Source organism: Primulina eburnea, chromosome 10 (genome assembly GCF_022965805.1).
Source record: "Primulina eburnea isolate SZY01 chromosome 10, ASM2296580v1, whole genome shotgun sequence".
NCBI classification, from domain to species: domain Eukaryota; kingdom Viridiplantae; phylum Streptophyta; class Magnoliopsida; order Lamiales; family Gesneriaceae; genus Primulina; species Primulina eburnea.
This window is the reverse complement of record NC_133110.1, coordinates 17,188,296-17,203,068: the sequence shown is the minus strand read 5'-3', so window position 1 is coordinate 17,203,068 and position 14,773 is coordinate 17,188,296. Positions and strand designations below refer to the sequence as shown.

At 38.8% G+C, this 14,773-nt stretch overlaps 1 pseudogene; it reads left to right on the top strand.

Annotated features, from left to right (window-relative positions):
- The first annotated feature begins 515 nt into the window (after window positions 1-515).
- Window positions 516-2,739, top strand: LOC140842952 (uncharacterized; annotated as a pseudogene).
- Window positions 2,740-14,773: the final 12,034 nt, after the last annotated feature.

Here is a 14,773-nt window from a genome sequence, read left to right as displayed (position 1 = left end):
TTGTTGAGCTGATTTCACCAATATACCGAGGAACACCCTGCACCTAACTGCATCCAAGTTCGACTCCACATTATCAAATCTTCCCAAGTGTTCCTTAGGGTTGGTACGTCTATCATACTCTCGTACGGTTGATTGTCTAAAACTTGGGGGAAGATCTTATTCTAAAATGGCATGGGAAAATTTCTTCTAGAATGACATGGGAAAAATGACTCTTTTTGGCGTTGAAGCCTTGTTCCCCAACCGGTGCATCAACATTCTTACATCTTTCCACATTTCTTCCATATGAGGATTCTCTCCACTTGGCAGGGGATGCAAGCATTCGTCCCAACTCTGATGACCATCGGCATTCTCATCATGTTCTTGCCGCTTATCATGATCTTCGAAAAATGTGGATTCATTATTATTCTTCATTGCGTCTTCTATAATTTTAGTAATAAATTAACCTAACTGCTCCAGAGTCAAGTTCCCTACATTTTTATTTGGAGGAGGTTGTTCATGCCTAGATCGAGTACGAGATGACGGTGAGTTGGTGTTGGAACATAAATTTCAGAGTTTGAAAATTAAATTCGCAAGAGAACTGAAGAACCAAATTGATCAGACAAATTGTAACTGAAAGAAATTTAAAATCGATGACACTAAGACGAATTGGTAATTAGAACTCAATACTTCACTTAACTGAACTGATAAAATCCTTATCAACTAAAGTATCCTTAACTATAACGACATCAGTTAGAACTGATGATGTCCAACTGAACTGATCTTTTGAACAGTTGACTCCTGATCAGTTAGCCACGTCATCAGTTGTAGTATCAGCCGACAGACTGACAGTTCGTACCAAAGCAGAACATATGAAACAGAGCAGAACAGTCTGATACTTCGTAGCACTGTCACATAAAGTCATCAACTTGAACTAAATGACGATTCAACAGATATTAATCATTAAATGCATTCAATGTGACCGTTGAAACCAGAGACTATTTATAGCTGATCGATTTAGTTGAAGAAGGTTGAGGTTCCTAGGTTCTCTGAAGAAGCAGAATCTTTTCTCCGAAACTTGATCGATAAATTTAACATGGATTATGCCTTGCAAGAAAAGAAAATTGAGAAAGTGACAAACCATGATGTGAAGGCTATTTAATACTTCTTGAAACAAAGATGCCAATCACAACCAGAGATTGCTAAGGTGCTAGGGTTTTCCCATTTTGCATGCACATCTGAGGATATTAAAAATGAAGAACCTAAAGGGGGGGTGAATAGGTTCTTTAAGGCCCTTTAGCGTTTTTAAAACGAGTTTGCAAAAATTGCAAGCGGAAGACTTGAGGGACAATCACAAATAAAAATGAATGCGTAAAGTAAGTGCGTAAAATAAATGCGTAGTAAAGTAAATGCGTAAAGTAAAGAGGGATAGAGATGTTTATGGAAGTTCGACGAAGAATCGTCTACGTCTCCCCTTCTCGATGAGGATCGAGGTATCACTATGACGACTTGGCTTCAGGAGCTCCAAGCTAGCTTTTACAACCACGCCTCGATGCGTCTACTTGGCCTTGAGGGCTCCAAGGATAGCCACGAACTTTACAACCCACTCGAGAGTATTACTTTCACTCTTTTTCTACAACTCTTTTGATATTACAACTCTTTTAATCAACGCACACAAGAGATAGTAGAAAGCTTTGTAAGAGACAAGAGAGAATAGAGTGGGATGATTGAGAATGCATCCTCAAAGGCCTATTTATACTAGTCTTGGACGCCAAGGTTCGGATCTTCTGTTTATACTTCGGAACGTCCGATGTGATTGAAATCAATTTGCGTAATTCTGGAATGACTTCGGATCTTCCGTTCTTGACTTCGTAGGGTCCGAACATATGCTTCGGAGGGACCGATCAAACTTCGTTTCTTCTGAACAGTTCTTTTAGACAGTGTATGAACAACTTCGGAAGGTCCGAACTCCAGTTCGTACCGTCCGAACATTCCCGCGTTTCCGGAGATTTGAAATCTTCAACACTTCGTAGCTTCCGATCATGTGCATCGTAGCGTCCGAAATCTACTCAATCAACAGTCAGATCAATTTGTCTCCGGATTGAAGTGATTTGATTGCTTGTGTTCGGAACGTCCGATCCAGTCTTCGGAACGTCCGAACTTGCTCCTCGCAGCTTCCGAACATCTTCTATTTTGCTTCTGATTGGCACAATTTTGGAACGTCCGAACCAAATTTTGGATCTTCCGAACGTAACCTTGTTCTTAATTTCCTGCATGCCTCATTATAAAACATTAGTACATTTTTAATCCAAGTTTTGGTATCATCAAAACAAAAACTTTGGGATATGTTACAGCATTAAAAACATTAATCTCATCCTCGAGATTTGTATGCGTTTAAGGCGTAACAAAAAATATTGCTCATGCATTGATACTGAAAAAATCTCTGAACAAAATTGTATTCCGTGTATTGGACAAGTTGATCGAAGCAATAAGTAACTTGGCCATCTCATCCATTCTCATGCTTTCTTGGACCCGTGGACAACCAGCTTCACCTACACCATTTGGAAAGGAAATAGCGGTTTTTCTTATATATTGAGCATGGAACAGAAGGAATTATGTCGAATTTACATTTTCGGAAATTTTTCTGGAGCTGTTGGAAACTACAATGCACATCAAGTTTCATATCCTGAAGAACATGGGTGTGGGATTAGGACATTCTCTTCTTGCTTACATAAATGCGTTACATGGAATTCCAAAGCTTGATCAGCTGAATGAGTCATGGGAGGTTCTTGTTGAGCCAATTCAAACCGCAATGCAAAGATATAGTGTTCTAGAGCCGTATGAAAAACTGAAGGAGCTAACTAGAGGAAGATTTCGGCAATTGGGCATTAATTGCAGCAAACAAATTTGACAAAAGGAAAAGTCACGTGGGAATAAATGAGAAGGCACGTGGTTGGCATTCAAACATTCAGACGAAAATATGAATAAGCGTATTTAACGCGTATTCACACGGACAAGGGGCTCTATAAATATAGCTCCCCCTTCATTCTGAAATCATCCTTTTTTCGAGTTTTCTCTCATCTTATAAGAATTTGAGTGCTTAATTCTATAATATTTGTGAGGTGTTTGTTCTCCTATATTAAGAGAATGTGTGTTCTCTTTGGAAACACAGTGAGTGAGTTGTACACCACAAAATATTATAGTGGAATTTTTTTCATCTTGCCCGTGGTTTTTACCCTAATAATTTTTATGGGTTTTCCACGTAAATCTCGGCGTCCAGTTTATTCTTTGTTTTATGGTTTTATTTTCTCAAATTCCGCACGTGGGACCAACAAGTGGTATCAGAGCCTTAGTTTAAAATTTCTTAAAATTCTGAGTATGCTCTATAGTTGCAGCCTATACTGATCTTCGACATCAGAAAATATTTTTTTGAGATTTTTTATTTAAGGCGGGATTATTTTGTCCAGTCTACCAAATCGTTGTAGACATAATGACGGGAAGGTACGAGATAGCAAAATTCAACGGAAGCAATTTTATGTTGTGGAAAATAAAGATGCAAGCAGTTTTAAGAAAGGAGAATTGCTTGTCAGCTATTGGAGATAGACTGGTGGAGATTACAGATGATGGAAAGTGGAATGAGATGAAAGATAATGCCATTGCCAATTTACACTTGGCTATAGCGGTCGAAGTATTGTCAAGTATATCTGAGATACAAACAGCCAAAGTTATCTGGGATACTCTGACAAAGATGTACGAGGTCAAGTCACTATACAACATGATTTTCCTAAAGAGAAGGCTTTATACTCTTCGGATGGCGGAATCTTCATCGATGACCGACCATATCAACACACTAAATACTTTATTTGCCCAACATACTTGCATGGGGCATAAAATAGGGGAAAATGAACGTGCTAGATTCTCTTCCTCATCTATCAATTGAAATTCAGCTTGTGCTTCGAAGCACACTCTTAGGATTGACAGACTCGTTTTTTAATGTAAAATTTTGCACTAACTTGATGGAATGCATATATGAGGAACCATGACATTTCTGGGCAACTCAGGAACGACTGCCAAAGCCGCTGCTGCATCTTTATCTGACGCGATGAGACTTCCAGGGCCCTCTCTATTCCAACTGGGCGGAGATTGGGTCCGGCCCTAGGTCTCCATGAATTGCCTCGTTTGACCCTCTCTTATTACTTTTTTGTATCCCCCTGTTCTTCGGATCCAATTCTTATCGAGAAGACACCCATATAATACTTCTACTTCAAAGTCTACCAGATTCATATGATCAACTTATCATCAACATAACCAACAATATTCTTATGGGCTTTATAAGATTCGATGATGTCTTAACTACAGTTTTCGAAGAAGAAAGTCGGCGCAAGAATAAGGAAGATAGGTTGGTAACTTCGAAGAAGGCAGAGGCTTTGCCGATGATAAGAGGAAGATTTATGGACCATGATTCCAGTGGGAGTCAAAGACGAGGTAGATCAAAGTCGAGAAGTAAGAAGAAAAATATTTACTGCTTTAAATGTGGCGGTAAAGGGCACTTCAAGAAAGAGTGTACGAGTATCGAGAAAAGTTCTCAAGGAAATGTGGTCAATACTTCAGGCGGTGGTGAAATATTATTCAGCGAAGCAGCAACTGTTGCAGAAGGCAGACACAAATTTTGTGACACATGGATTATGGATTCAGGAGCGACGTGGCACATCACGTCTCGGAGAGAATGGTTTGATCATTATGAACCAGTCTCAGGAGGATCTGTATTCATGGGAAACGATCATACCTTGGAAATCGCTTGGGTCGGTACTATCAAAATAAAAATGTTCGATGGCACCATTCGCACCATACAGGAGGTACGACAAGTGAAAGGACTGACGAAAAATCTTTTGTCCTTGGGGCAATTGGATGACATCGGTGCAAAACTCATATCGAGAACGGGATCATGAAAATTGTGAAGGGCGCGTATAAATGCCTGAAAATTCGTGTTTGAAAATTTGCGGAAAAATTTAAAATTTTCTCTTTAACTAATTAAAATGCCTCTTTAAATAAATAAACTGATAAAAAGATTCAATGTTTAAATATTCGAAATAGCAGCGGAAGTAATTATTGTTTGCAAAATAACAATTTAAAAATAATCCAACAAAAGGTAAAATGTTTTCGCATAAAAATGGTAAATGCTGAAAATGAGGTCCTCGGGTTCCACAACTGCTGACCCAAGATGGCTCACTAGTCCCCGCCCTCGATCCCGACCTCATCAGTACCTACAACAATCAAGTCTAGTGAGTCTAAAGACTCAGCATGCATACATCGTAAATAACAAGTAAATATTGTAAAATTTCATGCAAAATGAAATTATTATGAGACTGGCATAACGTGTAAATATCAAGACATGAGTAATTATAATACGTGCATAACTGAACTGAAAATTTTAAGTAAAATGTTTGCTCGAGAGAGCCCTGAAATAAAATGGCATATCATAATTTTCTGTTGAGATTATGTTCTTCGCTAGTGGCCCATGAACTGAATGAACCGAACCGGTAAGTGACCACCGGGTGAAGTAATAATCGTCTGATCAGAGTAATGCCACAGTATACTAGGTGGAACTGAACTGAACCGGTAAGTGACCACCGGTGATAAAATAATCCCATGAGTGAAATGGCCACAAGCAATATCGCATAAATCTCAAAAATGAATATTTTATATTTTTATGCACGTAACATAATTAAATGGCCTAATTAAATAGCTTGTAATATTTTACCACATGGGTTGGATCGTTCCCAGTCTCTCTGCGACCTAAATATAACATGAAAAATATGCAATTGATTTAACTTGACCAAACTTTGTAATTGACTCCAAAAACGAGACAATCACGTCCAATGACTTAGTATTTAATCATGACTTCGTGCCAACCCGAACGAACACCGAACCATCATTTAGTCATGATTGAAATACACCTGAAATGATAAAATAATGCTCATAAAATGATACAAGTCGAAATTTTGGTGAATGGAGGCCAAAACATGAAACGCTCTTTCGGGAGTCAATTTGGCACATCACACCGTAATTTCTCGTATGACCTCTAAACTTGACCGAATCACAAACGGCAAAACACATGACCTTCCTAACTCGATGAGGTACTTTCCAGTCCAAGGCCATAGGCTACAGGCCAACCAAGAACTCAAACGGCCCTCTGAACCGAAGCACCACTTGCTGTCCACAAAATACAGCAGCAACGCTTTCGTGTCCTTGCGTTGTTTTTGAGACTATTGGCCATTGTGGCTCAAACCACCAACCAAAGACTCTTCCCAACATCCTAGGGAATGGTTTGAACCATGGATAAGGGCCCTAGGCCAGCCACAATCCAAACCACGCCATGAATCACCCGAAAAAATCCCACCCGAGAGGCGCCCTTGCGTGCGTGCGGTGTATTGCTTCCTTTGTTTTCTCGTGTAATTCCAGTGGCCATCTCATTGACCATGACATGATCTAGACATCAAAAGATATGGTATGAACTGTGGCTAAGGGCTAAAAAGGCAACCAAGATCTACACCACACTAAATACTCGAAAGTACACATGCAGGAAAAATGAAGGGCCGAAGGGGGATGTTCTTGTTTTGATTTAAAAACTGATTCCATCGTGGATCAAGCCTCGAATGGCCGAGTTGGTCTCGTCTTAGAAATAACAAGGAGATTTTCTAACAATGGCTATAGCCCCTAGGGCAGCCGAGATCAGCAACATCTTCTTTTGACAGCAAACATGAGAAAATCGAACACATGAGGCACTTGAGGGGAGTTTCTGTCATTTCTAAATTTCCAGCGTGTATGGGGCTCAAATCTTGGACTAATGTGATCCTAATACATCCTAGTACATGCCTAGGGGCAGCCTTGGGAGCCTCGACATGAGCCATCCACCTGAAACCACACAAAACCAGAAAACTGTGAAGGCGCGCATGAACCATAAAATTCTGTACATGCATTTTCGAAAATGTCCCACAAGTATTTCGGTTTTCATGCAATAAATCCGTGAGTTTGATGTGTTTTAAAATAATACTATGGCTTGATTGAAGAGTGAAAGAGATATAGACATGCCTCGTTTGTTTTGAACGAAAAACAAACGAAGCGACGACGCGGCGCGGAGGACACGGAGTGCTTCGCTTTCTCATTTTCTCTTTTGTTTACCCTTGGCTACCTCACGATTTTTTTTCCTCTGAAATGCTCTCAAATTTTGGTGGTAAGGTGAGGGAGGAAAATGGTTAGGGAGATGAGGGAAAGTTTACAAATAAAGTCGGATAGAATGGCAAGATCTTATCTTGCTTCTTTTGAATTTGTGAGATATGGAATGATATGTGATATGATTTGATTTGATGGATAAATTGTGGGATGAGGGGGCTGATTTTATCATTAAAAAAATGGGTAGGAAATTGCTTAATTATTAATTAAATGAGGATTTAAAGTGAGGGGATTAATTATCTAGAAAATGATTAGGAAGATATGTGAATGAAAATGAGTTGGCAAATTTTAATTCAAATCTTTTATCAAGGTGGCCGAAAATTTGAATAAAAATGGAGGGGAAAATATTTCTTAAATACGGTATTTTAAATCTTTAGTGTTTTATCTACTAATTAAATATTTTAGTGAATTAAGAAATTAATTATGGAACTTTATTTACTACTTAACTCAAATTATTTAAATAATTCCTCAAGCTTTCTTTTACATTAAATTAACTTATTATTTAACTTAAATAAATTCTAGGAATAATTTCTTAATATTAAATTTTATCTCAAACTCCAACTCCAGTCCGACCTCACTCAATTAACTGAAAAGATAACAATTAAACTACTGCAATAAAATAATTAAATTTAAAGAAAATAATTTAAATTCTCAGGCAATAAAATCATATTTAAATACTAGAATTTTGCATGGCTTATACGTAGTCTAATTTACGGGTTCTACAGCGCGTTTGTGGTTATTAAGGCGGAAAAAGTTGCTGCAAATCTGTATGTACTTTTGGGAAAAACACACAAAAAGGCAAAATTAGTTGTTGCATCAATTGGTTCAGGAGAAAAATTAACAGTGTTATGGCATAGAAAGCTCGGACATATGTCAGAACGAGAGTTGAAAATTTTCTCAGAACGGAAGCTGCTGCCGGGACTTACAAAAGTGTCACTACCCTTTTGTGAGCATTGTGTTACCAGTAAACAACACAAATTAAAGTTTGGCACTTCTACTGCCTAAGGTAAAAGCATATTGGAGCTGATTCATTCGGATATTTGGCAAGCACCGGTTGTATCCCTAGGAGAAGCGAGATATTTTGTCTCGTTCATTGATGATTTCTCTAGGAGATGTTGGGTGTATCCAATCAAGAAGAAATCAGATGTTTTCTAGATCTTCAAAGATTTCAAATCGCGGGTTGAACTTGATTCTGAAAAGAAAATCAAGTGTCTGAGGACTGACAACGGATGAGAATATACCAGTGATGAATTTGATGCATATTGTCAACATGAGGACATCAAAAGACAGTTTACGACGGCTTACACACCTCAACAAAATGGAGTGGTGGAGCGGCTGAACATGACCTTGTTGGACAGAACAAGAGCTATGTTGAGGACTGCGGGTCTAGACAAGTCATTTTGGGCGGAAGCAGTCAAAACCGCTTGTTATATTATCAATCGTTCTCCTTCAGTGGCGATTGATCTAAAGACTCCGATGGAGATGTGGACCGGGAAGCCGATAGATTATTCTCATTGCATACATTTGGAAGTCCGGTATATGTTCTGTACAATGAGCAAGAAAGATCAAAGTTGGATTCGAAATCCAGAAAATGTATCTTCTTGGGTTATGCTAATGGAGTAAAGGGTTTTCGCTTGTGGGATCCTATTGTTCACAAGCTTGTCATCAGCAGGGATGTTATCTTCGAGGAAGATAAAGTAAAAGGAGAAAAAGGCACACAGAATTCAGAAACTACTATTTTTCAGGTTGAAAATAAGACGGACGAAGGTCAAGTTTCTTGTGAAACAGTACCAGAGCACGAAGAACAAGAACATGTTGAGTCTGAGGTTTCCAATGTGAGGCAGTCAACTCGAGACAGAAGACCATCAGGTTGGCTTTCATATTATGTCACTGAAAGCAACATTGCATAATGTCTATTGTCAAAGGATGGTGAGCCATCGAGTTTCCACGAGGCTACTCAAAGCTCGGATGTATCTTTGTGGATGATAGCAATGCAAGAAGAATTGGAGGCATTGGATAAGAATAAAACTTGGGATCTTGTTACACTACAACGAGAGAGGAAAACCATTGGAAACAGATGGGTCTATAAGATCAAGCGTGATGACAATAACCAAGTGGAGCGGTATCGTGCTAGGTTGGTGGTAAAAGGATATGCTTAGAAAGAAGGCATCGACTTCAATGAGATATTTTCTCATGTGGTTCGACTTACAACAGTCAGAGTAGTGTTGGCATTGTATGCGGTGTTTGATCTACATCTAGAACAGCTAGATGTGAAAACGGCGTTTCTTCATAGAGATCTTGAAGAAGAAATCTATATGCTCCAGCCAGAAGGTTTTGCTAAAATAGGCAAAGAGAACTTGGTTTGCAGGTTGAACAAATCTCTGTACGGTCTCAAACATGCGCCGAGGTGTTGGTACAAGAGATTTGATTCCTTTATCATGAGCCTTGGATACAACAGATTGAGTGCAGACCCTTGTACGTATTTCAAGAGGTTTGGTGATGATTATAACATTTTGCTGTTGTATGTGGACGACATGTTGGTAGCAGGCCCCAACAAAGATCAGGTCCAAGGATTGAAGGCACAGTTGGCTAGGGAATTTGATATGAAGGACTTGGGACCAGCAAACAAGATTCTAGGGATGGAAGTTTACCGAGACAGAAGTAACAGAAAGATTTGGCTTTCCCAGAAAAACTATTTGAAGAAAGTCTTGCAACGCTTCAACATGCAAGATAGTAAGCCAATATCGACCCCTCTTCCTGTTAACTTCAAGTTATCCTCCGAGTTTTGTCCTAGCAGTGAAGCAGAGAGGATGGGGATGTCTCGAGTACCATATGCATCAGCAGTGGGAAGTTTGATGTTCGCTGTGATCTGTACAAGATCGGACATTGCTCAAGCCGTGGGAGCGGTTAGTTGGTATATGGCGAATCCTGGACGAGAGCATTGGAGTACTGTTAAGAGGATTCTTAGATACATTAAGGGTACCTCGAATGCTGCATTACGTTATGGAGGATCGGATTTTACACTCAAGGGCTATGTCGATTCAGATTATGCAGGTGATCCTGATAAGAGGAAATCTACTACTGGTTATGTGTTTACACTTGCAGGAGAAGCAGTAAGCTGGGTTTCAAAACTGCAGACAGTTGTGGCGTTATCTACAACAGAGGCAAAATACATGGTAGCTACTCAAGGTTGCAAGGAGGCAATATGGATTAAAAGATTATTGGAGGAGATCGAGCACAAACAAGAGAATGTTCCTTTATTTTGTGACAGTCAGAGTGCCTTGCACATTGCAAAGAATCCAGCCTTTCATTCCAGGACGAAACATATTGGAGTTCAATTTCACTTTGTACAGGAATTAATAGAAGAAGGAAGCGTGGATATACAGAAGATCCATACGAAAGAAAACACAGCTGATTTTCTGACCAAGCCAGTGAACACCGATAAGTTTGAGTGGTGTAGATCCTCAAGTGATCTAGCGAAAACGTAAGCAGCAGGGAATGACAAGATTGAAAGGATGTGTGGAGATGTGTTTGATTCTAAATCAAATCTCCAAGTGGGAGAAATGTCGGCAATTGGGCATTAATTGCAGCAGACAAATTTGACAAAAGGAAAAGTCACGTGGGAATAAATGAGAATACGCGTGGTTGGCATTCAAACATTCAGACAAAAATATGAATACGCGTTTTTAATGCGTATTCACATGGACAAGGGGCTCTATAAATAGAGCTCCCCCCTTCATTCTGAAATCAACACTTCTTCGAGTTTTCTCTCATCTTATAAGCATTTGAGTGCTTAATTCTATAATATTTGTGAGATGTTTGTTCTCCTGTATTAAGAGAGTGTGTGTTCTCTTTGGAAACACAGTGAGTGAGTTGTACACCACAAAATATTATAGTGGAATTCTTTTCATCTTGCCCGTGGTTTTTACCCTAGTAATTTTCAGGGATTTTCCACGTAAATCTCAGTGTCCAGTTTATTCTTTATTTTCAGGTTTTATTATCTTAAATTCTGGACGTGAGACAACAGAAGAGCAGTGAAGAATGAAAGCATTAAAGAATTCATCAAAAGCTTGGATATCTCAATCGAAGCAAAGATAAAGCTTGGATATATTCAAACACCCCATACTTACGTTGGGGAAGCCGTGGAGTTGTCCAAGAATGTAAAAACACTTGTAGGTCTGGAGTTTTCAATTATGTTAGTGTAATAATTGACTTTTTAAATTTTCAAATTGTTTTCCTTTGTGATGGAGTTCTAAGTGTCATTAATTGTTTGAATTATGAGTTAAATATTTCTTATTTAAAGTAAGTTTTCTAGCAATACGCCTGTTTCTATTAGTTAACACACCTCAATGTTCAGTAACAGGTAGTGTTGTTAGTGATTTTCTTTTTATCTATATAACTGATATACAGGGGGATTTTATTAACTATTCAAAACTGATATACCGTATTCAACATTTTGAAGAGGATGTCGTTAGATATTATTCTCATATTTTATTTTGTGTTTTTTGTAATTCCTATGTTTACTTTTTTTCTACTCCTGGTCAGTAATGTGAAACTAATCATGGATCGAAACTAAGATGTTCAAAAGGAGTTTGGTATGGCTCCATATTTATATTTTTTTTGGTTTTATTATACTTCTTTCCCCCTTGATTTATCAAGAAAATGGTCCCATATGCTCAAATCAATGATTGTTGAGTATGAAAATCATATATGGGTTGAGCTTTGAAACTAGTATTTTCACATTAGTACCTTGTCATCACACTGGTAGAAACAATAAATTAACTACAGATTCTGTTTACTAGCACGACTGTTTTAATAGCACAACTGTAATACTGCTTGCGCTTGTCTTTGCAACACTCAGTCTTTCCTTGTTTTCAAGCATTGGCACAAATCCATTGTTTTCAGGTATCGGCGCAATACGTTATCATGTAAACAGTCCCATAGGAATCCTTTGATTGCTCTTGTAAAGAATTAATAACACAATAATCTAAAAATCATTAGTGAGTTAGGAAACTAAAAGAATGATGAATTTGAGGAAATAACGAAGAACTTCATTCCATATTCATAATAAGATAATTACAATTAGTTGTATTTATAAATTCCTACAACCAATGAATTCATTGCAAGTGGTAGAAGCTGTTGAGAGGTTATAACGGCTTAACAAATTCATGAGCTGTTAAATCTATCATCTAGATCTTTCTAATTACATGGGCTGAGGCTTTGTGGACTGAAGTGATCTTGGGCTTTAGATTATACCATCATGCTTTGGTGTTGGGCTTTCTATCAGATACTTGACTTGCCCCCTCAAGTTAAGTGGAGGTCGAAGAACAACACTGAGCTTGTCACGAAATCGAGTAAACACATGAGCAGACAATGGTTTGGTAAGAGCATCTGCAACTTGGTCAAACGAAGGAACATATTGAACACTAAGCTGCTTCGACAACACTTTTTCTCAAACAAAATGAAGATCTAGCTCAAGATGTTTAGTTCTAGAGTGAAGAACTGGGTTGGCACTAAGAGCAATGGTAATCATGTTATCACACCATAAAACAGGAACTAAAAGCTGCTGCACTTGAAGTTCTTTTAACAAGGATTGAATCCACAATAATTCAGAAGCCGCATTAGCCAAACTTTGATATTCGGCTTCAGTACTAGATCGAGAAACAACATGTTGTTTCTTTGAGCTCCATGCTATTGGCGAAGTACCTAGAAACCAACAGAAACCTGATGTTGAACGTCGATCATCGGGATCACTTCCCCAGTCCGCATCGCAATATCCAGATAGTGACAGACAAGAAGAAGAACTCACACGAATACCAAGATGTAATGTGCCTTTGATGTATCGAAGAATTCTTTTTACAGCTTTCCAGTGAGTTAAAAGAGGAGAGTGCATAAATTGGCAGACTTTATTGACGCTGTAAGCAATGTCAGGTCGAGTGATGGTTAAATATTGTAATGCTCTAACAGTACTTCGATATAGAGTCACTTCTTCAAAAGGATCCCCATCCTTGACAGAGAGTTTAACACCCGTGGACATAGGTGTTGGCAAAGGATTGGCTTGATGCATCTTAGTTTTTAATAGGAGATCTTGCGCATATTTAGACTGAGACAGAAACAACGAACAATTAGAATCCCTTTGAACTTCAATGCCCAGAAAATATGACAGATCACCAAGATCATTGAGAGAAAATTGAGCATCCAAATTATGAATAATCTGTTGTATTTGAGCTCGATCACTTCTTGTTACGACAATGTCATCAACGTAGACAAGAATATAAATAACAGATGTAGCCGTAATTTTAATGAACAAAGAAGAGTCAGCTCGCGATGTGATAAACCACATATAATGAAGAGCAGTGCGCAATTTATCGAACCAAGCGCGGGGAGCTTGTTTAAGCCCGTAAAGAGCCTTGTGTAACTAGCACACAAGAGGAGTACCATCATTTTGAACTTCAAATCCAGGTGGTTGCTGCAAGAACATCACCTCAGTAAGGGAGCCATTTAGGAAGGCATTATTTACATCTAGCTGCTTGATATGCCAACCACGAGAGACAGCAAGAGTTAACACAATGCGAATAGTTGTGGGTTTAGCAACTGGGCTAAATGTTTCGGTGCAGTCTAAGCCTGGTGTTTGTGAGTAGCCTTTAGCTACAAGTCTGGATTTGTGGCGAGCAATAGAGCCATCATGTTTCGTCTTGAGTTTAAACACCCATTTACACCCAATGATTGGAGTGTTGGCAGGGGCTGGAACCAAGGACCAAGTCTTGTTTTGAATAAGAGCATTGTATTCAGAACTCATAGCCTTGATCCATGCCGGATTCTGCTGGGCTTCTTTTACAGTCTGAGGTTCACATGAAGAAGAGAAAGAAGCACCAAAAACCTTTGGCTTGAAAACACTAGCTTTAGCCCTTGTAACCGTATGGTGGGTATTCACAGGAGAGGAGGGAGATCTGTTCTCTTCATAATGTACAGGGGAAAGTAAAGGAGCAACAACATAAGATGGATTGGAGTTAGAAGAAGTAACAGAGTATGATAATGGACTAGACACAGAGGCAGAGGGATTTAAACTTGAATTTGAGGACTGTGATGAAGAGATTTTAGGCAGAAATAAAGGGGATGAAGAAGGACACTCTGTAGCAGGGGACTTTGAATGGTGTTCAAGAGAGGAAGCAAAAGGAAATGAGGACTCATCGAAGGTGACATGACGTGATACATATACCCGACCATTTGAACTCATGCAGATATATCCTTTATGTTGAGTGCTATAACCTATGAGGGTGCACGAGGTAGACCTAAACTCAAGTTTGTGATGATTATAAGGCCGTAGACAAGGAAAACACAAGCATCAAAAAATTTTTAGATGAGAATAATTTGGAGCTTTGTTAAACAGTCGAGTAAGAGGTATTTCTCCAGACAACGCAGTTGTAGGTATTATATTAATGAGATGAACGGCAGTGGAAAATGCATCAGCCCAAAAGTGCAAGGGCATAGATGCATGAGATAAAAGCGTAAGTCCCATTTCTACAATATGGCGATATTTACGTTCGACCACACCATTTTGTTT